The sequence below is a fragment of the Chanodichthys erythropterus genome, chromosome 18 (genome assembly GCF_024489055.1).
Source record: "Chanodichthys erythropterus isolate Z2021 chromosome 18, ASM2448905v1, whole genome shotgun sequence".
Classification (NCBI taxonomy): domain Eukaryota; kingdom Metazoa; phylum Chordata; class Actinopteri; order Cypriniformes; family Xenocyprididae; genus Chanodichthys; species Chanodichthys erythropterus.
Window position 1 is genome coordinate 19,809,649 of NC_090238.1, and position 26,140 is coordinate 19,835,788.

The 26,140-nt window shown below is 37.5% G+C and overlaps 1 protein-coding gene across 3 annotated transcripts in view; it reads left to right on the forward strand.

Annotated features, from left to right (window-relative positions):
* The first annotated feature begins 1,117 nt into the window (after positions 1–1,117).
* The window catches only part of slc8a1b (solute carrier family 8 member 1b), a 126,302-nt gene continuing 101,279 nt past the window's right edge, over positions 1,118–26,140 (forward strand). For 2 of the 3 annotated variants that reach the window (XM_067366627.1, XM_067366628.1), the window contains exon 1: positions 25,701–25,981. The gene's annotated coding sequence lies outside the window, so the exon portion shown is untranslated. Of the gene's footprint in view, positions 1,170–25,700; positions 25,982–26,140 lie in introns of those variants that run through there. The other variant, XM_067366629.1, reaches the window with a different exon arrangement.

Consider the following 26,140-nt stretch of genomic DNA (forward strand, 5'->3'; position numbering starts at 1 on the left):
CCTAAAACGCTTGGGAGTCACTCTCAGCAGTGCATCAATGGCGGACTCGCTGTAAACAACGCGCTCAGGGCGGGTCTATGTTCAAACTTAAGTGTCAGTCAACACTGTGGGCGGAGCCTGTGGCTTTTGTGACGTCACACTGCCAGGGATCTGGAAACGGCTCGTTCTGAGACACTGCTTATGATTTATGGGGATTAAAAAAAAGGAGTGGGTGTTTTTTTATTACTATAGGGTGGTTGTGTACACACTCTGCCAACACACATTTATGTCCAAACACCAAGCAAAAGTGAATTGTGCATAATAGGGTCCCCTTTAAGGTTGAAACACTGTAGTCACGTGAACTGTTTTAAATATGTCTTTAATATCTTTCTGGGAATTGAAAGTGTTAATTGTCTTGCTGGCAATGCAGGCCTCACTGAGCCATTGGATTTTATCAAAGATATCTTAATTTGTGTTCTGAAGATGAACAAAGGTTGGAACGACTTGAGGGTGACAGAATTTTCATGTTTGGGTGAACCCTTTAACTCAACTTCAAGATTTACTAATGCATTTAATGCTCATTCAAAATCATTCACAAACAGATAAAGACATCGATAAGCATTATCTGAAGGACAACATGCATTACACTGCATACAATACTTGACCATGCTGCTTTTCTGAGCCGCTCAATGAAATGTGTTTCACTCAATAAAACCATTACAGACACTGGAAGGGAGAATTATAGTGGCCTCAAAAGATTGAGCTCACAGTGAATTCTGCCGGGCTTCGAAAGCGACGGAAAACACATTACAGCAGCTCCGTGTGATACATCCATCATATTTTAAACCTTAAAGGTCACCAGGTTTGGACTCTATGGCTAGATGGAAACTGTTGACCTTGACACATTTAAACTGTACACACACACACACACACATACACGCAGGTGATGCATATTATTTTTTAAATACAATACGGCCTACCTAGAGTGCTCTGTGAGACACTAAATAGGCCTACATGATTTCATCACCACACACACACACACAGTTCCCCCTTCTCACACACTCCATTTGTGAAATATTACCTAAGCAGGTGATTCAGTATTTTCCAGTGACTAACCGGTACTCACATCTGACCAGGCATTTTCCAGTGCTGTGAGGAGGGAACCTGCAGAGCACTCCTGAACATGGCAGGTGAGAACACAGGCTCATTTCACACACATTTTACACTCAGAATGTGTCATTTTCCATTAATACAGCAATATTTGCGTTTTGAGTGACATTTTGTGTCCAGTCACCTGCTGCCAGTCTGGCTGTCTTAAGGCCTGAAGAGAACATTATTGTTATACAATATATTGAAGAGCATTAAGTTCATTCTCATTTTGCGTCACTGTTCCTGTGGGAAAAAAAGTAAAGCGCCGTATTGCTGCAGGAATCTTTTTTTCATGTCTTCCTCTGGCTTCATTAAAAAGGAGCTCGGCTCTGTTACTCACTGCAGCAGCTGAGCGCTGACTGTGTAACTTCTGTTTACTGCTTCTTTATAATGTCTTTCCTTTTTGGCTGTTTTCTTAGTCAGAGAAAAATCTAAGTTAAAGTCTAAATCTGTCTCGACCGCATAGTAGAAAGTGGCATGTCGTGTTTAAATATGCATGTTTCTGCTATTTTGGTCATTCTGAAAGTGGCATGTAAAGCTAAATATTATTAGTTTAGTTATTTGGCTTTAAAGTAATTTATAATTTATTAACCTATACGTCATTACAAACCTGTGTGACTTTCTTTCTCCAAATAAATGTCTGAGCTGTTCTTTCTCATATAATGAAAGCGAATGGTGACCAAGGGCTGTCAAGCTCCAAAAAGGATTTAAAAAAGCACATGAAGTGTCATAAACGTGGCCCAATAGTCATACAATAGTTTTAAAGGCTTAGTACAACCAAAAATAAAATTTCTGTCATTAATTTCTCCACCCACATGTCATTTCTCTTTTTGTGTTACAGAAGAATACAGGTTTCGAAAAACATGAGGATGAGTAAATGATGACACAATTAACTGTCACATAACCACTTCCTGTATTGGATCTCCATGTGTGCATGTGTTTTTTTTTGTGTTTTTTTTGGATACAGAATGAATATGAAAGTGTGTCTAGTAAAAAGAATGTGACACACTTGACTCATTTTAATGATGGACTTTCACTGAAAATCTTTCCATTATACATAAGCATAACCTCTCAATCATGTCCATTTTAGGCCCAGTAACAAAAGCACCACCCTTAGCAAGTTCTCGGGTGTCCCAATATTAATGTGAATTACTTTGGTTTCTGAGCAACCAAGTGTTACATGAATAGCCTCTTTTATTCAACTCAAAAATGAAGCAATATTTTGTATTCTTCCCTTTTTCCCTCCTCATGCCCATTCCCATATTGTCACAGCAAGCCAATTTCCACATTTACTGTAATTCTTGCTGTATTTGTTTTTACTGAAGCTGAAAGCAGTCAAGAGAGGACACAGTTAGCACTTTAAAGTAGTAATAAATTAAAGCAGTGCTGCCTGAGATATAAGAAGACAGACACATTCAGTAAGTGAAGAAACAGCCTCATTCATAAAAATTCACATTAGCTAAACAGCTTAGTGGGTTTTGTACGACCAAACATTTCTAGTGAGACATTAACAAAAGTTTGATATTACAGTTGCTTGTCAAAACCAGATAAAGTTGAGCATTTGGGATACATGATGCATTGGTATAACATTTTCAATACATAATTTGTTTATCGATATCAGCCAGAATTTTAATGTTGATGCATCCCTATTGAGTATTATTTTGTGAAATGATCTTCATGAAGAGTGCCATTTTCCATGCTTTTAAGCAGATGTCTTTCTCCTGTGTCCTGGTGTGAAAGGTGGTGTTTTGATGCTCTGTTGTTTGCTCTGGTCAGCATGGTAGTGTTTCTTCTGAAATCACAGCTGCAGACACAAGCTGTGACCCCCTTACTTGCAATCACAGGGAGGCAAATGTCCATGAGGAAACTTTGATATGTTAGCCCTCAAAAAGACAGATTGTATCAACAAAGAGATACTTGCTGGAAAAAAACACCATTGTGTAAGATACCAGAGGTAACTGTACTTTCTTTTTTTCTTATGGGATCCTAATTCAGAAACTAGGGAAAAGGTAACTGGAGAAACCTGTTTCTGGGGAAAAGGTTAGCTGTTGGCCTCCACTGGTCTGAGAATTGTGATAGGGCAGAGCTGTAGAGATGGTGATGAGCTGTGAGGATTGTCATTTCTGCTTCCTTAACTTCTCATTCTGCATAATTTCCAGCTGAGAGTATGCGTGGTTATGCATGAGAATATGTACCTGTGTGATTTGTAAAATCAGAAGAGCTGCTAGCCTAATTTTCCATTCCTTTGATCTGATTGGAAGCCACTAAGAACTGGTGACGACCATCTGGAAAGTACCTGTATTCATGAGAGAATAACAAGAGCTGAAATGTCCATGTGGTATGCTTTTAATATCTGTCCCACATGTATTTTTTATATTTCTGATTTTCTTTAATTTATTTATTTATTTATTAACCAAACAACAATATCTAGTGATGGGCAATTACAAAATGCCGCTTCATGAAGCTTCGAAGCTATATGAATCTTTTGTTTCGAATCAATGGTTTGGAGTGTGTATCAAACTGCCAAAGTCATGTGTTTTCAGTAAACGAGGCTTCGTTACATCATAAGTGTTTCGAAACATTTCGAAATTTCAATGGTTCATGTGACATGTGGTTCATTGATACACGACCATCACTAGATATTGTTGAAAAAATGTTTTTTTTTGTTTTTTAGTGCACAAAAAGTATTCTCATTGTTTCATAACATTAAAGGGTTAGTTCACCCAAAAATGAAAATTATGTCATTAATGACTCACCCTCATGTCGTTCCAAACCCGTAAGACCTTCATTCATCTTCGGAACATTGTTTAAGATATTTTAGATTTAGTCCGAGAGCTTTCTGTCCCTCCATTGAAAATGTTTGTACGGTAGACTGTCCATGTCCAGAAAGGTAATAAAAACATCATCAAAGTAGTCCATGTGACATCAGTGGTTTAGTTAGAAGTTTTTAAAGCATCGAAAAAACATTTTGGTCCAAGAATAACAAAAACTACGACTTTATTCAGCATTGTCTTCTCTTCCGGGTCTGTTGTCAATTCAGGTTCACGACTCCGCTGATGTAAGACGCTGTTGACGTGTTTTCTGGTGCGCTTCGTTTACAGTCTGAAGGAGACACATGCTGTATTCAAGCTATTCTACATTGTTTGTATTTTGGTATTGCTATATTTTTTAAAATGGTGCGTAAATGTGCATGTCGCGGATGTCCTAATCGCCAAAAACAGCCACGGCGACGTAAAAGTGCATTACCAACGTCGACAGATGAAAGGATTCAATGGAATCAATTCAATGGAATCAATTCAATGGAAAGGATTCCAGAAGAGAAGACAATGCTGAATAAAGTCATAGTTTTTGTTATTTTTGGACCAAAATGTATTTTCGATGCTTCAAAAACTTCTAACTAACCCACTGATGTCACATGGACTACTTTGATGATGTTTTTATTACCTTTTTGGACATGGACAGTATAGCGTACAAACATTTTCAATGGAGGGACAGAAAGCTCTCGGACTAAATCTAAAATATCTTAAACTGTGTTCCGAAGATGAATGAAGGTCTTACGGGTTTGGAACGACATGAGGGTGAGTCATTAATTAAATAATTTTCATTTTTGGGTGAACTAACCCTTTAAGGTTGAACCACTGTAGTCACATGAACTGTTTTAAATGTGTCTTTAGTAGCTTTCTGGGCATTGAAAGTGTTAATTATCTTGCTGTCAATGGAGGCCTCACTGAGCCATCAGATTTTATCAAAAATATCTTATCCTTAAAAATGAATGAATTTTGAAAATTTGCTGAACTACAGTGACGTATATTTATTTGTTTGTTTATTTACTTAGTTTGTGTGTATACACTGATGAGCCAAAACATTATGACCAGTCACATGTGAAGTAAATATTGTTGATCATCTCCTAACAAGGTCACATATTAAGGTCTGGGTAGATGTAGATTAGATGGTAAGCAATCAGTTTTCATAATCAATGTGTTGGATACAGGCCGGAATAAAGATCTGAGCGACTTTGACAAGAGCCAAGTTGTTATGGCATGGAGACTGGGTGAGAGTATCTCTGAAACGACAAGACTTGTGGGTTTCTCCTGGTCAGCAGTGGTGAGAGTTTACCAACAGTAGTCTGAGGAGGCAGATCGATGCATGAGGGCAAAGAAGGCTATTCCGTCTGGTTCGAGCCAACAGAAGATATACTGTGGCACAGGTCACGCAGAATTTCAATGATGGTTATGGCAGGAATGTGTCACAACACACTCTGCGTATGGGGCTGCCTAGCCGCAGACCAATCAGAGTGCCTATGATGACCCCTGTCCTCCATCGAAAGCACCTATGGGCACATGAGTATCGGAATTGGACCTTGGAGAAAGTCATCTGAGTCACATTTCTTTTACATCACATGGACTGCCATGTATGTGTGCACTGTTTACCTGGGGAATTGGTGACACCAGGATGTACTGGAACAATGACAAGCTTATGGAGGGAGCGTGATACTCTGGACAATGATCTGCTGGGAAACCCTGGATCCGGCAATTCACATAAATTTGACATGTGCCACCTACCTACAGTACCTAAACATTGTTGCAGACCAGGAAGACCCCTTCATGACAAAGGTGTTCCCTGCTGGCAGGCCTCTTTCAGCAGGATAAAGCACCCTGCCACACATACTTAATCTTAACAAGTTCTTAATGAGCAGTTCTGTCTAATCTTCCAGTAAAAATATCTAAAAGTTGTTAAAACTAGATGAATTTACCTTAGAAGCAACAATGCATAAGACATTAAGACTTGTTTTCATAGATTACATCTTGAATGTTAGTGTTTTTTTTCAGTTTTAAGTATAAATGAAAAACAAAACACTCTCCAAAATACCTTCTTAAATAAAAATGACACTTTTTAGATACTGATGCTATTGAAAAGGGTTTGAGCAGCATACAGTACTGTTGCTATAGTAATCTCAGATGAACGCGATTTCTGTCAGCGGGTGTCTAGTAGTGCATTCTGGCACAGACTTTTGTGGTTACTCACACATTGTTTGGTAACACTGTTGAAATTCATGAACTGGTGTGCAAAAAGAAAATAGCAAGGCCCTCCTAAACCTTTTGTTTTGACTTTCTTTGAGGGTATCAAAGACTTAAGGGGTCAGACCCCACCATAATTTGCATCTTATTGAGGATAGTGTTAGTAGTATTAGAACCATGATTAATCTCTGTATTTTAAATAACTCACTTTTCATACAAAATGTCTCTTGCACCTGTAGAATCTAATATTTTACAACAGGAGTTTATTTGATTGACAGCTAAAGAAAGCCTACCCATGCTAATGGTCATAATCGCTATGCTAATGACAGGACGTTATTCACAAGGAGGTGAAAGCGTAGGCTGCAGTCTCTCTCTAAGAGAGGCCGCAACACAGGTTAAGAACAAAAACTTCAGATGCAATTATAACACTCCTGTTAAGAGATCTATTCAGTGCCTGCCTTCATTTGAATAACCACAGAATGGAGACAGTATGTTAAATCACAGTCTTTGATTTCTGTTGAATATCAGAATTAGGCCCACAGTATGCCTGACTGCACCATGCTGGACTAAACTTTACTTAAAGTTACAGTAAAGCCAAATTGACCATTCTTATTTTTTATGGTATATTTCAGTTTTTATTATAAAATCTTTATCCGTGCACATTGTTAGAGGTAGTTAGGGAGTAACCTAAAGGTCTTGGGTTCGAGTCTCAGTAGTGGCTGGAAATGTATGTGGTGGGAGTGAATGAACAGCGCTGTCTTCCAATCTCATTACCCACAGCTGAGCAAGGCACATAACCCCCAATCACTCCCCGGGCTCTGCAGCAAAAATGGTGTGTGTTCATGGTGTGCGTGTTCACTAGTACTCATACCTGCAAATTAGTCGTTTGTCGCCGTTTTTATTCAAAATATGTCATTTATGTGACTCGTGTAGATCCGAAGAGTTTTTTTATTTGGTTGGAAGGTCAGGGTGAGTTTGCAGGCACAACAAATCGAAAATGGGCTACTTTCCCATAGACTGTAGTGAGACCATAAACGCCTCTCGAGGTGTCGTGATCTTTTTAGGCGCTCTGTGGTGTGATTGACATTTCGCTGAAACGATTCAGTTCAAACAGAGGCAGAGTGCATGTGAACCGATCATCTCTTCCACTTTACAACACAAAATAAACATGAATGAATACCGAAGGTATGTTGAAAGATGCAGTACAACTTACTGAAATCCGTATCATATCATATGTAACGTTAATCGATCAATCATTGTTTCAACACCGGAAAAGCGCCAATAAAATAGCTTGTAAAAATGTCACATTTACATCACAGAAAAGCCGTTCAAAGTCCAAAAACTTGTTAGTCAGCTACAAAAATGAACTTATAGAGGAGCATTTTGATATATATCCACTGTGACTATAGGCCATTGCATATTCATGTACTTAATATGTGCTTCAATACTGAATGTATAAAACCGTTTTATGACGGCTACCATTTAAAGGTCGATATCAAAAACAAGTAGAAACATAATTATGTCATTAAAGGTGCCTTAGATTCAAAAATGTAATTTACCTCGGCATAGTTAAATAACAAGAGTTCAGTACATGGAAAAGACATACAGTGAGTCTCAAACTCCATTGTTTCCTCCGTCTTATATAAATCTCATTTGTTTAAAAGACCTCCGAAGAACAGGCGAATCTCAACGTAACACCAACTGTTACGTAAAAGTCGGGGTGTACGCCCCCAATATTTGCATATGCCAGCCCATGATTGAGGCATTACACAAGGGCAGCCAGTATTAATGTCTGGATGAAAGGCATTAGACAAGAGCAGAACGTCTGGATGTGCACAGCTGAATCATCAGACTAGGTAAGCAAGCAAGGACAACAGTGAAAAATGGCAGATGGAGCAATAATAACTGACATGATCCATGATAACATGATATTTTTAGTGATATTTGTAAATTGTCTTTCGAAATGTTTCGTTAGCATGTTGCTAATGTACTGTTTAATGTGGTTAAAGTTACCATCGTTTCTTACTGTATTCACGGAGACAAGAGCCGTCGCTATTTTCATTTTTAAACACTTGCAGTCTGTATAATTCATAAACACAACTTCATTCTTTATAAATCTCTCCAACAGTGTAGCATTAGCCGTTAGCCACGGAGCATAGCCTCAAACTCATTCAGAATCAATGTAAACATCAAAATAAACACTGTACTTACGCAATTAGACATGCTGCATGATGAACACTTTCTAAAGATCCATTTTGAGGTTTATATTAGCTGTGTGAACTTTTTTAATGTTGTTTAAGGCAAGCGCAAGCTAGGGGCGTGGAGCACCAGATTTAAAGGGCCACACACCCTGAATCGGCTCATTTTTAATTATGCCCCAAAATAGGCAGTTAAAAAAATTAATTTAAAAAAATCTAAGGGGTATTTTGAGCTGAAACTTCACAGACACATTCAGGGGACACCTTAGACTTATATTACATCTTTTAAAAAGAAGTTCTAGGGCACCTTTAAAAATGTATTATAACGTTATTATAAAAACTCCTTTATGTGTAATTTATATGTAAGTAGCTTACAAATCAATTAATTTTAACCTTTAATATTATAATGATGTACCAGCTGTGGTTCCCTGTATAGTTAACAGCATTAGTTGAGAGATATTTGGAAAATATTTGCCATGTACTGTACCTGATAGGCCTCAAATTAATCATTATTGAATTAAAAGGTGATCAAATCGAAATCAAGTCACAAGCTTCTGAATCAAAATTGAATCCAATTTTTTTTTTTTTTTTTTATTGAAGCAAATGTTGATTTTTCCACTTATTTTCTTGTGAGAGTGCACCAGAATTTAGTTTATATGTTAAAATCACAAACATTTTCTCCTGGGGGACAATGCCCCCAGACTCCCCTACTACTATTTACATTTAAACACCTTTTTCACCACTTTGGTGTTTGAAGGTATACCAACTGCTGTGTGTGTGCACTTGGATGGGTGTAATGCAGAGCCCAAATTCTGAGTATGGGACACACGTCACTTCAATTTTTCACTATTTTATTTTATTTTTTTAAATCCATGTGTCCTTATCATCTTTAATCAAAGTAACTTCCCTTCCCTATTCTCTTCTCTGATGACATGTTTTTGGCGTGAGGATGGGACAACCTGTCACTCACATGAGATCACAGCTATAGCAAACCACAATGATCCAATCAATTCCAGATGGACAAAATCAAATTCTGGCCTACATTTTTTCATGTTTGAGAAGCAAACTCTGACATATGGCAGAATAGGAAAGAAAAGACTATCTCAACTTCTGTTTCATGCCGACTTTAAAATACTTTGTTACTCAAAACTGAAAAATAGTCAGTTCTCCATATCTCAACAAATTATCTGTGACCTCTCCTCGCTTTTCAGAAGAAGAGTGATCGAGCACAGGTGAATTTTCCAAGAAATGAAATAAATTTCTGGTGAATGCTGTACCTCAATTGAACGACTCACCATGTCATGCTAAACGAGAGGGTTTCTGATAATTATGGTAATTATCTTTTAAGTACCCGAGCCTGAGACCATTAAAACGTTCTTACATAAATATGAAACTGCGGTGCTGCGGAGCTGACAGCTCCTGTGGTCCTGCATGCCCACTCAAACCTTTCTGCTCAACAACCCCCTGCCCTTTATTCACAAATACACGCGCAGACAAAAATCTCTTCCTTCATCCCATCTTCCTCTCTCCTCTATTCATCTCTGGTCCCTTCTGCACATGACAGACCACAGCTGGCGTTGAGTTCTGTCCCCATTACTCCCCGTCTTTTCTTTCTGTTCACACACACTTGCTCGCACGACACACACACACACACACGCATATAAGAATGTTAAAATTACGTTAGGTTCCTGTGACGGGTAGGTTTAGGTATAGTGTAGGGAAGGACGATAGCAAATTGAATCAACATTTAGTCTAATATAAAAGATTTTGTCCTTGTGGGGTCAAATTAAAGGACCCCACAAAGTCAAACATTCCATATATTTCATACTTTGTGTATTAAATATAAGTTCACTCATACACACAAACACACACACTGCAATTATCAAAGGCAATGAGACAGTTAGTTTGATGCATTGTCTATTATAAAGTTGCTGGAATAGAAAGACCTGAGTATGGAAGTGTTTGAACACAATTCCTTTTGAAAAAAGAAAAAAAAAAGTTTAATTTGTTACTTTTAATGGGAAATATTGTTACTTTTGCATGACCACCAGCTGTTTTATTAATGCAAAGTGGTATTTGAAAGGTCCAAATACACATATTGTCTCTTATGCTGAACAAGGCTGCATTTACTTGATCAAAAATACAGTAAAAACATTATTATTGTAAAAATATTACTATTAAAATATCTGTTTTCTATGATAATAAAATGTAATTTATTTCTTTGAATGTTCAGTAGTCATTGCTCCAGTGTCACATGATCCTTCAGAAATCATTATGCCATGACTTGATGCTCAAGAAACATTTCTTCATCTTATCAATGTTGAAAACAGTTTGCTGCTTAATGGTCATGGATTTTTTTCAGGATTTTTTGCTGAATAGAAAATTCAAAAGAACAATGTTTATTTGAAATAGTAATCTTTTGTAACATTACATATGTCTTAACTGTCACCTTGGATCAGGTAAAGGCATCCTTGTTTAGTAAGAGTATTAATGCATTTCAAAAAATAAGACCCCAACTGACCCCAAACTTTTAATGGTATATGTATATGTATGTGTCCTTGTGTTGTGATTTTCAGGTCTAGATGAACAGAGTGACTCCACAAATTTTTATACTTTGAACAAATGTTGGTCTCACCATCATAGTTTGCATGACCCTGTTCGCAGTATAGACTGCTTTGTTGATTACAGTGAGAGTGATCTAATTTTGTTGAGTCATGTGGACTGTGCAGGTGTATGTGAATACATTATGGTGAAGGGAGAGGTGTACAGTTTTATCTATCAGTAAATAAATGAAACAAATATAAGTTTTATGTATTACTTATTTTAAAATATTTAAAAAGAAATATATTTTCATCTGATTATTTTTAATACCCTCAACATTGCTGGTGGTTAAGGTCAAATAAAAGCACATGAACACACACACACACACGTTTGTTTTTGTGAATTGTGGGGACTTTCCATAGGCCGCAATGCATTTTATACTGTACAAACCGTACTTTCTATCCCCCTACCCTACCCCTAACCTAAACCTAACCATCACAGGAAACTGTGCACACCTTTATTTTCTCACAAAAACATCATTTAGTATTTTTATTAATTAATTTACATTGTGGGGACCGGTGGCTGGTCCCCACGATGAAGGTGAACTCAGGTTTATATTACATCATGGGGACATTTGGTCCCCACAATGTAATATAAACAAACCCACACACACTTTTCCCCCACATTCATACAGAGTCTCTTTCCTGAGCAGGTTCTTTGCGTTTCTCTTTCACAGAGAGGACAGGGAGGTCATCAGTGGTGGCAGGAGGTCATGTGCTGTAGCTGACTCAGTCCTGAAGGGTCAGTGTTTGGCTGGTTAGCATGCCCCAATTATCCCTTGCTCATAAATGTCAAAGCTACACCATCCAAGGCCAATGTTTTTACTTTCTTTTTTTAATCCTTTCTTTCTTATCAACATGTTTTGTTTTGTTACTTGCTAGTATTTACTGAAAATCTGCCAGTTTTTTGAGAGCCCTTAAAAGCATGGTGAATTTATTCCCTCTGTTGCCTTTGACAGCAAAGCTCAATATAGTTGCTAGTGGAGCTGGTGGGTTTCTTTATGTGTGCATTCTTGTGGTGTCATCAGCAAATCAACACTGTCATTACCACACTTTGGTTGAACCACTTTAGGTGTCTGCAAAAGCAAGTATGAGTGTTTTGTTCAGTGTTTTCAGTCATATTTGCATTGGTTAAAAGGTAGAGGGGGCATAAAAAGAGCAAGTAATCAAAGAAGATCTACAGTAAAAATAAGTCTGTCCATACAGATGTTGCATGTCTTACAGAGTGGAGAAGGTTCACTCAAATCCTTCGAAGTGTTAGCTACGTGATTTATTCTTAAGATCTTATGCTGCCTGACTCTCAAAGTGATATCGGTGAGAGAGGAATATTCTGTTGCTGCGAGGTTAGTTTCTGCATGAGCATTTGTTAGTCTGTATGTTTCCCATTTTAAACAACAGGCGAATCTCAACATAACACGACTGTTACGTAACAGTTGGGATCATTAATATGTACACCCGCAATATTTGCATATGCCAGCTCATGTTCAAAGGCATTACACAAGGGCAGCCAGTATTAACGTCTGGATCTGTGCACAGCTGAATCATCAGACTAGGTAAGCAAGCAAGGACAATAGTGAAAAATGGCAAATGGAGCAATAATAACTGACATGATCCATGATAACATGATATTTTTAGTGATATTTGTAAATTGTCTTTCTAAATGTTTCGTTAGCATGTTGCTAATGTAATGTTAAATGTGGTTAAAGTTATCATTGTTTCTTACTGTATTCACAGAGACAAGAGCCATCACTATTTTCATTTTTAAACACTTGCAGTCTATAATTCATAAACACAACTTCATTCTTTATAAATCTCTCTAACAGTGTAGCATTAGCCGTTAGCCACAGAGCATAGCCTCAAACTCATTCAGAATCAAATGTAAACATCCAAATAAATACCATACTTACGCGATTAGACATGTTGCATGACGAACACTTTGTAAAGATCCAGTTTGTGGGTTATATTAGCTGTGTGAACTTTGTTTATGCTGTTCAAGGCAAGCGCGAGCTCCGTGGGCGGGGAGCGTGAGCATTTATAGGGGCCGCAGCATGAATCGGTGCATAGTTAATGATGCCCCAAAATAAAATTAATAAAAAAAATCTATGGGGTATTTTGAGCTGAAACTTCACAGACACATTCAGGGGACACCTTAGACTTATATTACATCTTGTAAAAAAACGTTCGATGGCACCTTTAATGGCTGTATGTCTTGTCATGGCATTTATAGCTGCAAGTGTTTTTACTGATTTCGCCATAATAATGGTCAAACTGACAGTGATAAGAGCAGATCCTTTGGGAACCGATTCCGATGTGTATAGAGAAATACTTTGCTCTAAACACACACATACAAATGTAATTTGTACAATACTTGCCTGCATATTCTGTTGGACACATGCCTGCCAAATTTGAAATGTTTTCAGTTTAATAATTTAGCCTGTAATCCTCTTTTGGGGGGTGGGGTGATTTGAAGGTAATAGGAAACATTTTCTTCTGTACCACAAAAGCCCAGGATGTTGTTCGGTTTTCAACGGGGTGTTCTGACACTCCAAAGACATCTTGGGGGTCATTGCCGTTTTTAAGTTATTACACATGTAGTTATGATGATCTGACTCAATATGTGATAAAAGACATCAGCAGTGATTAATCGTTACTGTTAGTCTTAATGGAACATATTGGCAGAAAGCCTCACAGTCACAGCAGGAGTTCAAGTACAGATGCTAGGCACACACACAATGACCCAGTAATTGGAGTAATACTAAATCCCATGACTCCACAGCTGATCTGAGCTCAAATTGCTTGCAGCTGAGTACACTCCTTCTGGATCGGTTTGGTTTGGTTTGTGTTTCTGGCTTGTCTTTGGGCGTGTTTGAACAAACTCAATTCCTACTCAAATATTGGCAACTATCATGGCTAACTTAGAAAATCTGTCATGTTTTAATGAAATGGGAGAGATGAAAGTTTTATAAACTGTTTGGATGCCAACCGCGTGGCAAATAATCAAGTTGTTTGTGGAACGTGTTCATAGCTGTTGGTTTCCATTATCTAATTGGCTCTATAGCATGTAAACATTCAAATGAAAACAGATGCAATTTGTGCACACCAATATACAATATCACAAAATGTGCAGAAGTACTTTTATTAAGCAAGGATGCATTTAATTGATCAAAAGCAATCAAGATATTTCCAATGTCACAAAAAAATATTTCAAATAAATGCTGTTTTTTTATTCATAATAAAATAATAATAATACATTTTATTTGTAATGCGCTTTTCTTAAACCCAAAGCGCTACAGTAATAAAATAAAACAAAACAACACAACAAAAGCAATACAATTCATTAGAGAAAGACAGTCTTAAATAAGTGTGTCTTAATCAACTTTTTAAAATGACCCAACGTTGGTGCATTTCTGATGGGTAGAGTAAGCACATTCCATAGCTTAGGGGCTTTGTATGAAAAGGCTCTTTCCCCCATGGTCTTTAGCTTACGTGAAGGCTGGTAAAGTGAAAGAGAGTTAGAAGAGCGAAGAGAGCGTGATGGAGTATAAGGACTGATGAGATCGCAAAGATACTCAGGTGCAGTCCCATGAAGTGCCTTGTATGTTAAAATAAGAATTTTAATTCATCAAAGAATCCTGGGAAAAAATGAATCACGGTAACGTTCCACAAAAACATTAAGCAGCACAACTATTTTCTGCATTGCAAATAATGATTACAAATGTTTCTTGAGCACCAAATCAGCATATTAGAATGATTTCTGGTGGATCACTGAAGACTATTTTAAATTGAAAAAGTATTTCACAATATTACTTTTTTTTTTTTTATTTAAAAGCCTTGGTGAGTATAAGACACTTTCAAAAACAAACAACAAATCTTACCAACCCCACACTTTTGAACTGCAGTAGGTGTACAGCAGGTGTACCTCTGAGGATACTAGTCAAATAACAAGCTCATGTACCCATAATTTTTTTTTTCTTTCACTTTTCCCTCCAATGGTGCTTTGTGTGTGCTGTATGCACATGATTTTACTTTATATTTGTCAGTAATCTTTCTGATGATTGGTAATTGGGAGGGTGGGAATAGTAAGGGAATAAGAATATACAGTGCTGCTTGAAAGTTTGTGAACCCCTTGCAGAATCTTTGAAAATGTGAATAATTTTAACAAAATAAGAGGGATCATACAATATGCATGTTATTTTTTTATTTAGTACTGTCCTGAGTAATATATTTTACATAAAAAATGTTTACATATGGTCCACAAGACAAATAAATAGCTGAATTTATAAAAAAGACCCGCTCAAAAGTTTGTGAACCCTTGATTCTTAATACTGTGTGTGGTTACCTGGATGATCTATGACTATTTATTTATTTTATTTTTTTGTGATGGTTGTTCATGAGTCCCTTGTTTGTCATGAGCAGTTAAACTGCCCAATATTCTTCAAAGAAATCCTCCAGGTCCCAAAATATTTTCAGATTTCCAGCATGTTTTGAGCATTTGAACCATTTCCAGCAGTGATTGTATGATTCTCAGATCCATCTTTTCACACTGAGGACAATTGAGGGACTCAAACATAACTATTAAAAAAGGTTCAAACATTTACTGATGCTCCAGAAGGAAACACGACGCATTAAGAGCCGGGGGTGAACAAGGGACTCATGAACAACCATCACAAAACATAAAAACAGTCGTGGATCATCCAGGTAACCACACAGTATTAAGAACCAAGGGTTCACAAACTTTTGAACAGGGTCATTTTAATAAATTCAGCTATTTTTTTTTGTCTTGTGGGCTATATGTAAACATCTTTTATATAAATTATCTTACTACATAAGACAGTACTACATAAAAAATGACATGCATTTTGTATGATCCCTCTTATTTTGTTAAAAATATTTTCACAGATTCTGCAAGTGGTCCACAAACTTTCAAGCAGCACTGTAATTTGTGATGCTTCAATGCAACATAGTTTTATGATGATTCACACACATCTATCGACAGACACGTGAATGTGTCTGAAATGAGCAGAATCCAGTGTAGTGACTTCTGTCATGACCTCTGGCGCTCTGTGCTGCCGACGCCGTTTGCTCTCAAAAAGAGCAGCACACACTGACCTGGAAGGCAAAGCCAGACCCACTGAACCTCAAACACACACTAACAGCTACACTTGCAACTATAAAGATACTTTGGCATCATCATCCTCATGTTTTTCAAAACCTGTATGATTGTTATTTTACTGTAGAACACAACAGGAGTTATTTAGCCCAATGTGCATGCTGAACGACTGCTTTGTGTGAAGAACAAATTTAAATTATGTGTTCATGTTTTTGGAGTGTTTTAAGGCCTGTTCACACCAAGACAAATATTTGGTGCATAATATGTATTTTAATGATAAATATTTGTATTTTAATGAATGGCTCATCATGGTGAATGGTGCATCAGTTCAGACAGTCACAAAAATGTGCATGCTGTCAATCAATTAAACACTTTTTCTTTTTCTTTTTTTTACAGAGAAATCTCTTTTCCAATGCACTTCAAAGAAATCTGGCCAAACAACAAGTTTTACACTGCTGTTAGATAAACCGTGGTGACAAGTCAGTGACTTGTGTAATATATAATAATAAAGTTGTACAATGCTTTTGTACCAGAGTAACTGGGGTATTTGTATTGAAGAGATAAATCGCACATGAAAATTGGACTGAATTTTCATGCCAAATGTCTGTTGGGGTGAACAGGTCATTATTCTGCAATTTTGGCAAGGTCTCTCTCGAAAAAGTCTTTTCTTATTTTTTAATTAGATGATTTGATGATTACAATTTTCATTTTTGGGTGAAAAAATTCCTGTTAACTTAAAGGCCCACTGAAGTGCCTTGGAACGTGCAGCATTATTCAGTGTGTTGACGTAATTTCCACTGAAACAGTAAGACAGGGACATATCGACCAGCTCCTCCCCCTTTTTTTGAAATAGCCAATAGCGTTTTGTTTATATCACAGCTCGGCCAGAGCTGTTGAACTCGGTAAAGTTTAAGTTTCCTTCTAATCTCTAACCTTTTATCCTCCTAATCTCCTCCAAATCTCCTTAAAATACGTAGCATTCTGTGCAGAATTCAAATGTGTCTGATATGTTTTGTGGTCTGTGCTGATTTGCGTATATCATCCGCTCTGTGCTATCATGTGTTTAGACCGGAGCAGAGTAGACTGTGTGCGCTGTGGCGGTTTGCGTGACACCAACATGAAACCAAACTCATTCTCCTCAATGGAAAGAATATTTACATAGTCTTAATCGTTCCCTATCCCCTATATAGTGCACTATGTGCCATTTACCATTTAGAAAATAGTGTGTGAACAAATGACTGATTTAAGCCACAGCTTCAGCGTCTATTTATAATGTAGGGGGCGGGACACTTCAGATTCTAGAGAGCATTTGATTGGTCAGAAAATCTGATGAGAAGCTAAAGTGCAGGTTGGTGTCATCGAAACCAGTGATCCATATTGGCAGAAGTGACGAGACTGTAAGTTTTGAATGCTTTTATCTTCTAAATGTGAATTTTGTCATTGTTTTGGAGCACACTAGCTTATAGATAATCTTAAGGGTAACTTTCCATACTAAAAGCCAAAAAACTTCAATTTTGATTTCATGGCGACTTTAAAGGTGACCTAGATTCAAAAATTTACTTTACCTCGACATAGTTAAATAACAAGAGTTCAGTACATGGAAATGACATACAGTGAGTCTCAAACTCCATTGTTTCCTCCTTCTTATATAAATCTCATTTGTTTAAAAGACCTCCGAAGAACAGGCGAATCTCAACATAACACCGACTGTTACGTAACAGTCGGGGTGTACGCCCCCAATATTTGCATATGCCAGCCCATGTTCCCAACATTATGAAAGGCATTAGACAAGGGCAGAATGTCTGGATCTGTGCCGAGCTGAATCAACAGACTAGGTAAGCAAGCAAGGACAATAGCAAAAAATGGCAGATGGAGTAATAATAACTGACATGGTTCATGATAACATGATATTTTTTGTGATATTTGTAAATTGTCTTTCTAAATGTTTCGTTAGCATGTTGCTAATGTACTGTTATATGAGGTTAAAGTTACCATCGTTTCTTACTGTATTCATGGAGACAAGAGCCGTCGCTATTTTCATTTTTAAACACTTGCAGTCTGTATAATGCATAAACACAACTTCATTCTTTATAAATCTCTCCAACAGTGTTCAGAATCAGAATGTAAAATGTAAATTCAGAATCAATGTAAACACAATTAGATTAGACATGCTGCATGACGAACACTTTGTAAATTTTGAGGTTTATATTAGCTGTTTGAACTATTTTTATGTTGTTTAAGGCAAGCGCAAGCTCTTGGGGCATGGAGCACCAGATTTAAAGGGCCACACACCCTGAATCAGCTCATTTCTAATTATGCCCCAAAATAGGCAGTTAAAAAATGAATTTAAAAAAAATCTATGGGGTATTTTGAGCTGAAATTTCACAGACACATTCAGGGGACACCTTAGACTTATATTACACCTTTTAAAAAAAAGTTCTAGGGCACCTTTAAGGTTTTATTGACACACATATATTGTATGTATATAGTATATATTGAACATTGTATATGTTCTTGGTTTGGAAATAATTTTGGTGTATAAGTGGCAAATTTACATAAATGTAAATATCACCCAGACTTTAAAGGCCACGTTCACACTCTCAGTTTTTGTGACTGACAACCGCATTTACTTACAGGTGTGAGTCTCGAAATTTCCTGTTCACACAGCAACTTACAGTAGCATCTGTCTGTATGAATGTGCAGCGAGAGTCAACTAGCCTACTACCAAAGAGTATTGAACCCAAGAGGCGACACTCTGATACTTTTTGGGCAACAGTCACTAGTTGGCGCTCCGGTAGTGCGGCCGCCATTATGGGGTGAAAATACTAACTGGATCATAGAATCCTTCAAATCTTTTGCACCCAAAATCGGCGAATTTCACTGCCAAATAAGAAGCGCAAAAGAACATTTTTCAAATGAAATCATAAGTAAATTTTTTGGCACCTACAGTAAATGTTGTATTGTCTTATGTTTTATTTGACAAATAGTGGAATCCAACCATTCAACCATATGAGGTAACGTACTTAGCCTACTTTGAGTATTTCCATTTTATGCAACTTTACACATTTAATAATAGTATTAAGATTTATTAAGATCATCATATTCGCAGCGAACAATATATTTTAGACCCAGTGGAGTACGTAGGCCTATCACTCCACTAGGTCTGAATTGAAATAGGCTATATTGTATGTTTTAATGGATCACACGACAAACATAACGATATGATGATGCATATCTGTATCCGTTATCGCATAATTAACACTTTGGAACACTTTTGCTTTAACGGACCTTAGACAACACTGCAAAATCAAGCTGTTATATTCAATTATTGTCCAACATTCCCTATTTTTCTGATGCAAGTCCTTAATTTAATTTCATATGTTGGTATTAATTTGGTGTTTATTGCCAATACTAGATCTTTTAAAGAATTTTAACCCAAACTGACTGGGTTTCTAGAGAGCAAAAAAGTTGTGAAAAAAAGTGGAAGGCTTAAACAAAGTCTGTATAATAAACTTTTAAAAGGATTTGATGATCAAGTGATAGTATTTTATTCTGTGTTGTCATCATTCAAGTTTGATTTCAGCTTTAATGTACGTTTTTTTTAAACAAAGCAGCTGATACTGCCATAGAAAGTTTTTCGCCAAATAAAATGGCATTCTATTGAGTGCCTTACTAGTAACCATAAGTGACCAACGTAATATTAAAGATGGCGACGTCCATAAAACTGAAAAGTCTCATCACTTTTGACATGTCAAGAGAAGGCGAGTTCATCCATTCAAACTTGATTAACCAACAGCAGCATCAGTGTAAACACACGCTAGCCGGAGTCTTTAGCCGATACACTCGCGTCTCACGTCCTTTGCGACGTCCACAGCATTTGAATTTCGAAAAGAAACACAAAACTGCCGCGCCGGTGGGGAACATTGACTGGATTTAACACCTTGAGATGACGCACAAATCTGTGTCGCTGTAAGGTAAGTTACCGAAAGCAAACCACACACAAAACATCTTTTTAGAAGAGCGGCTCTCTCGCACTGGATGACGTGAGACAGACAATATTGTCCAGTCCGGTTCCGTTCACACAGCGCGGATTTTCTGAGAATGCGGCTGTGAGTCCTTGTTATAGCCACGTACACACTGTAGCTAAATTCGGTTGTCAGTTCACCTTTTAGTGCTTAATCCGGTTCTGTACACACACAGTTCAGTAAAATACGGGAGTGACAACCGCATTCTACATATTTCTATTAAAGGTAGCCTGACTTCGTCATACTCATATTCTAGGAAGAATGTGAGTGTGATACTGCTCCATTGCACTTGAATTATGGGGCGTGTCTTAACTGAACCAGTAAAAAAAAAAAAAACTCTCGCACTCAATTGGATAGACCTACAACCAATCAGAGCAACGCAGTAAGTGACGTATGTTGAACTTGTAGCCTACTTAAACTTTTGCCGAATCCCGTTGGAAGGACGGCAAACACATCTTTCCCATCGACAAATGCCTTGATTGCGGTTCTTTGTTCGTCTTTTAAAATTAATGCGCTGTCGATTTCTTTTATTACAGATGTGATAGCGGAATCTAAACATCTTACTTCTCCAGCTGCAGTCATTGTTGGTGAAAACCAATTCAACCCAAGTGCTCTTTGATGACATGAGTGGTTATGTAACCGCAGATAGCCTGTCCATCATCGATTAAAGTCCGCCCTGGCAATTTGATTGGCTCGGCCTTCTGGGAGCCGAGCATAATTACTCCACAATGGATCGAGTCCAGACTGAAATTCCAGTCCAAAAAATGTTGTGGGCGGGGTTCGGGCTGGCTAATTAAATGGTTAGTTCACCCAAAAATGAAAATTCTGTAATTTATTACTCACGCTCATGCCGTTCCACACCCGTAAGACCTTCGTTCATCTTCGGAACACAAATTAAGATATTTTAGTTGAAATCCGATGGCCTCCATAGGAAGCAATGCCATTTCCTCTCTCAAGATCCATAAAGGTACTAAACACATATTTAAATCAGTTCATGTGAGTACAATGGTTCAATAATAATATTATAAAGCGACGAGAATATTTTTGGTGCGCCAAAAAATAAATAAATAAGGAATTATATAGTGATGGTCGATTTCAAAACACTGCTTCATGAAGCTTCGGAGCGTAATGAATCAGTGTGTCGAATCCATAGTTCGGAGCGCCAAAGTCACATGATTTCAGCAGTTTGGCGGTGAAAACACTCCCGCATTAAAATACGGTTGTCACTCCTGAAACGTACAGTGTGTACGTGGGCAAAATGTACGGGTGTGAGTTCAGTTATAGATTGCGGTTGTCACTCCCGTAAATAACCGTACTGTGTCTGAACGTAACCGTATTAAGGACTCAAATACAGGACTGACAACCATATTCTGCTGCTGTGTGAACGTGGCCAAAATACTAGTGCTATATAGCCTACATGTTTTGCACCCATAAGGAAAAGAGAATGCACATACACAAAAACAAACAAACCACATTCATGGTCAACATTTCACAAATAGTCAGAAGACAAACAGGGTTTGTATCACATTTGGTCTGAGTGAGATGAAGCGATAAAGAACTGCTCTGTGAAGTGAAGACAGCTGAGAGTTATAAAACTAGAGTGAAAGGAAGAGCTTGGTGAAGTTCTCAAATGTTATCAGAGAGACAGGAAATATTTCTGCCATGTTATAAGATGAGAACATACCCCCACCCTGTTTAATTGCACTCAGTTTATCATAGATTAGTTATCAAAAGATGTGACCTGATCATATGACTGATGGTGTATTAGAGAGAAACAACTCTGCAGTCTGACAGAATCTTTGCTATAATAATGGGTTTTTCAGTTTGTCAACAAAATGTTATCCAATAGCTGTAATTGTATTCTGCATTTGGCCTTTTCACCCTTTGTTCAGCATGAGTAAGCTTCCATTTTTACAAAGATCCCTGTGGGGCCTATAAAACAGATTTTATACAATTACAGAAATTATACAATTACAAAATTAATAGATTATATAATGTTATATTCTGAGTGCATTTGTGGAAACGGCAACTGTCGTGATATGACATCACCTCTCTTTTTTAAAAAAACAAAACAAAAACAAACATTCAACATATAATAATAGATCCAAAATGCAAAAAATATACACTTTGCTCCACTTTGGGCTTTAAATGGCTTTTTTAATTCAACTAAAAGATCATTACATGACATATTGAATTTCTGAAAATATCTTAAAACTGACTTGTGAGGACATCTGAAGTGCTCTGTACTAATAGTGCACAAATCATGTTTTGCCTCAGAGCTAGTAATATCAACAGGTTTGTGTAAAGGTTAGGTGTTGAAAAACCACTTCTCTGTGTGTTTATGTGTGTGTGAAAGAGATAGTAGTTTACATATCAGGTTTGCTTAAACTGGCAGTAAACTGCTGGATCGATGTTGGAGGAAGAGAGAGACTGTGAGGGCGAGTGAGGGACGAGTAGAGAAACCGGCTGAGGGGAGGAGAGAAAGAGAGAGAGAGAGGCATCTCCCTCTGGCCAAAATGAACAAGAACTAGGCCACGCTGTACCGCACCTGAGCAAAGACAAAACAGCTGCTGCTTCTTTTTAAACTCACCTTTAGATTTATTGAGGGGGAAAAAAAACAACTACTGTAACTTTATTTTTACATTAGTGGCAAAGCTCAACGTCCTCTACACCAACCATGGTGGTGTCTTAGGAGCTGCAAGGACGTAACTTACAAATTCAACTTTTGCATGTGTTTGGCAGTGTGTGTTTAGCACCACTGTCACTGAGCTTCCTGGGTGTAAGATGTGGCCTTATATATCTGATCAAATACTGTATATCTGAGCCAAATATAGATGAATGAAACATTGTTTCAAAAAAAAGAGCACAAGCAAATATTTACACAAGTTTGGCAGTATATTTTCTTGTCTGAATCCACAAAGTAATATTAATTACATTAATATAGTGTGTTTTAGTGAGTAAGAAAAACAAATAGAGAAGAAATTCGCTAAAGAAAGACCATACTCACCTGTTCTGTAACTTCGTCTCTCATATCTAATATGGCGCCTCTGTTGGCCCAATGTGTTACTGCAGCCAAACCAAAAAAGTAGGTAAGCATGATACAGATTACTGTAAAAATGCTGCCCTTTTTTGTTGCTGATACTTTGTTTCTAAATCATAAACAGCAATATTAAAAAATAATAATAATTTAAAAAATACCAAATGAATCATTTTGATACATGTATGACTTTATGAACAATAGCATCTTAAAATGAAGTCATGTTGCATGTGTATTTAGTAATGGCATGGAAATTTAAAGAGAAAAGTAGCTTTTAGAAAAGGATGAAAATAAAAGGAATCTGCTTAGTTTTTAATTAAATTGTGCAATTAAGATGTAAATTAGAATTGTGTGTGCGTGAGAGAGCAAGCGAGAGAGAGAGAGAGTGTGTGTGTGTGTGTGTGTGTGTGTGTGTGTGTGTGTGTGTGCATAGCCTACATGTGAACCTGTTTATACATTTGTTTCTTTTGAGCCTGCAATGTTACTCGCAACATTAACATTTTGCTAACCAACAACAGTGGCACAACAAAAACAAGAAGAGTAGTGTGGAAATCTGTACATTTCCTTTTCAGTATTTATAGTCCTATATAAATGTCATTAAATTAATTTGTAATCATAAATTAAGGTATATTCATTAGCTTTGTCCAATTTAACGAATCGTTCTTTTGAGTCAGATCTTTTCTATATGCAGGTTTAAAATTCGGCCTGAATGATTCATTCACAAACTGGACTGACTAAGGGCAAATACCAAATAGCGTTTTTGCACCCTTGAAGTGCACTTTGGGAAGGGGATGCCATTTGTAGGGGCGTTCCAAATGAAAGTGGACAACTGAATCCCTTCATGAAGGGCCCTTTCACAAGTCTGTTAGTGAAGGGAACATGCAATGTAATTTAATAATTTATGGTCATGTGACCTAGGGTGTCAAGCACTGCTCTATATAGGCCCTGTCCCAAATGGCACATTTCATGTGCACTTTCGGTCTTGTAGACTTACAATGGCTGCCGTGCGCGCGTGTCCGTTAAGTCCCATTTGTCAATTTAGGTTTCAGAAGCTTCCTCTTTGCAGTTGTTATGTGCCCTCAATGATGTGCACCCACACTGACTTCTTCCTGACAGTCAAAGCAGCGTTACATGATGAATGTGCAGACTCGTGGGAAGACCGCGAGTGTTTAGGATGCCTTTTGGGACAGAGCCTATATAGATCAGTGGTGTCAAGTCCTTGCGATTCATTTTAAATCTATAAATAGCGGCAGAGTTGGAGTTAATGTATAAACAGAATAATTCAAGTTGGTTTGTTTTGTTGCGATATATTACACACATTTTCGTCATGCATTCATATTAAGTTTTTAAAAAGGTTCATAGGTAAGAAATGTTTATGCTTTGTCTTTAATCCTTAACTTATAATGTTAAGAGCAGATCAGGACTATGCATATAAAGCATGTTTTAAAAAACTTAATTATAACATATTTGTATCATATTAACAGCAATAATAAGATATTGCTCTTGTCGCTGTCTAGCGTTGTTGGTAACATTCAATGGGAAGCTAATGAGGAAATGACGTGGTCTTTCATTGCTCCCTTCTCCAAGTGTGTTCCAAACCGCTTCATTATGACGTACAACTGCCCTGCTCCCTCCATAGTCCCCACTTCAAGGGCTCTGCCCTCCGGAGTGAGTAGGACATAGGGTTGCTCACCTCCTATTGGAATTTGCCCCTACTGAACCGAGAATCTTATTGATTATATCGGACACTCTTTTTCGTGATTATTTGAAAAACGATGAGTGAGCGGATTGTAAAAGTGTATCATTGGACTTAAAAATTGGGCTAGCTACCCTGTTAAAAAAAAACACCATATGCTGGTTAAGGTAGGTTTTGAAGCTGGTATGCTGGTTTGAGCTGGTTTATGCTGGTCAAGTGCTGGTCCTATGCTGGTCCAGCATAGGACCAGCATTGGACCAGCATAGGATCAGCATGCACCAGCAGGACCAGTATAGGTCCAGCATAAACCAGCTCAAACCAGCATACCAGCTTCAAAACCTACCTTACCAGCATATGCTGTTTTTTTCAACAAGGTAAAAATAAGTTATTTTAATAGACAAAGAACAGAAATATTAGCCTATAAATAAAACGTATTAGACCCAAACAACCGCTTCGCTAAATGAGTAGATTTCCCCTTTACTGCTCACAAAAAAAGAAAGAAGAAAAAGTTCATCATAGAATGCAGTGGTTATACAGCCGGCTGGAGAGGTTGCGGAGATGTCGAGTGTATCATGCATTACAGCACTACAAAAGAAACTGGTATTGCATCACATGGTCACCGTCCTTGTTAGTGGCTGATAATTCATTCATTGATCATCAGTAACACGGATAAAGGGCTTGCATACATACATGTGTATGATGGCAACAAAGGGAGGGAAGAAAAAACACAAACGTTAAAGCAGAATCTCCGCTCTCTCTTTTTTTCTCTTCTCGAACGCAGCGCGCGTATCCCACTCAGAGCGCGAGGCTCCGCGGCACGCGCGCACACGCTCGCTCACACACTCACGCACAGTCACACACAGACTGAACCAGCCGAGAGAGGGAAGAATGAGGAAGAACTCGCACGCACATTTCAGCTCTCAGAGATTTGCTGATAAAGCATCAGATATTTGATCGCTACGGGTCTGTTTGGGGAAAAAAACAAACGCGTGTATGGAAATCGGAGGGTGCATATAATACTCGCGTGGGTCTCTAATCTTTCCTGCATATCATATATAAAAACCTAAACTAATGCGAGCTGGGATACTACTGACGGCTTCCGACAAGCACTGTCTCCGTTAACACTCCTGCTGCCGCTCAGACTTACTACTTCACAGAGCACCGTTACGGTAAGAGCACATTATATATATATATATATATATGTGTGTGTGTGAGTGTATATATATATATATATATATATATATATATATATATATATATATATATATATATATATATATATATATATAATATGTAGTATATAATAAGGATTATATATAAAGATATAT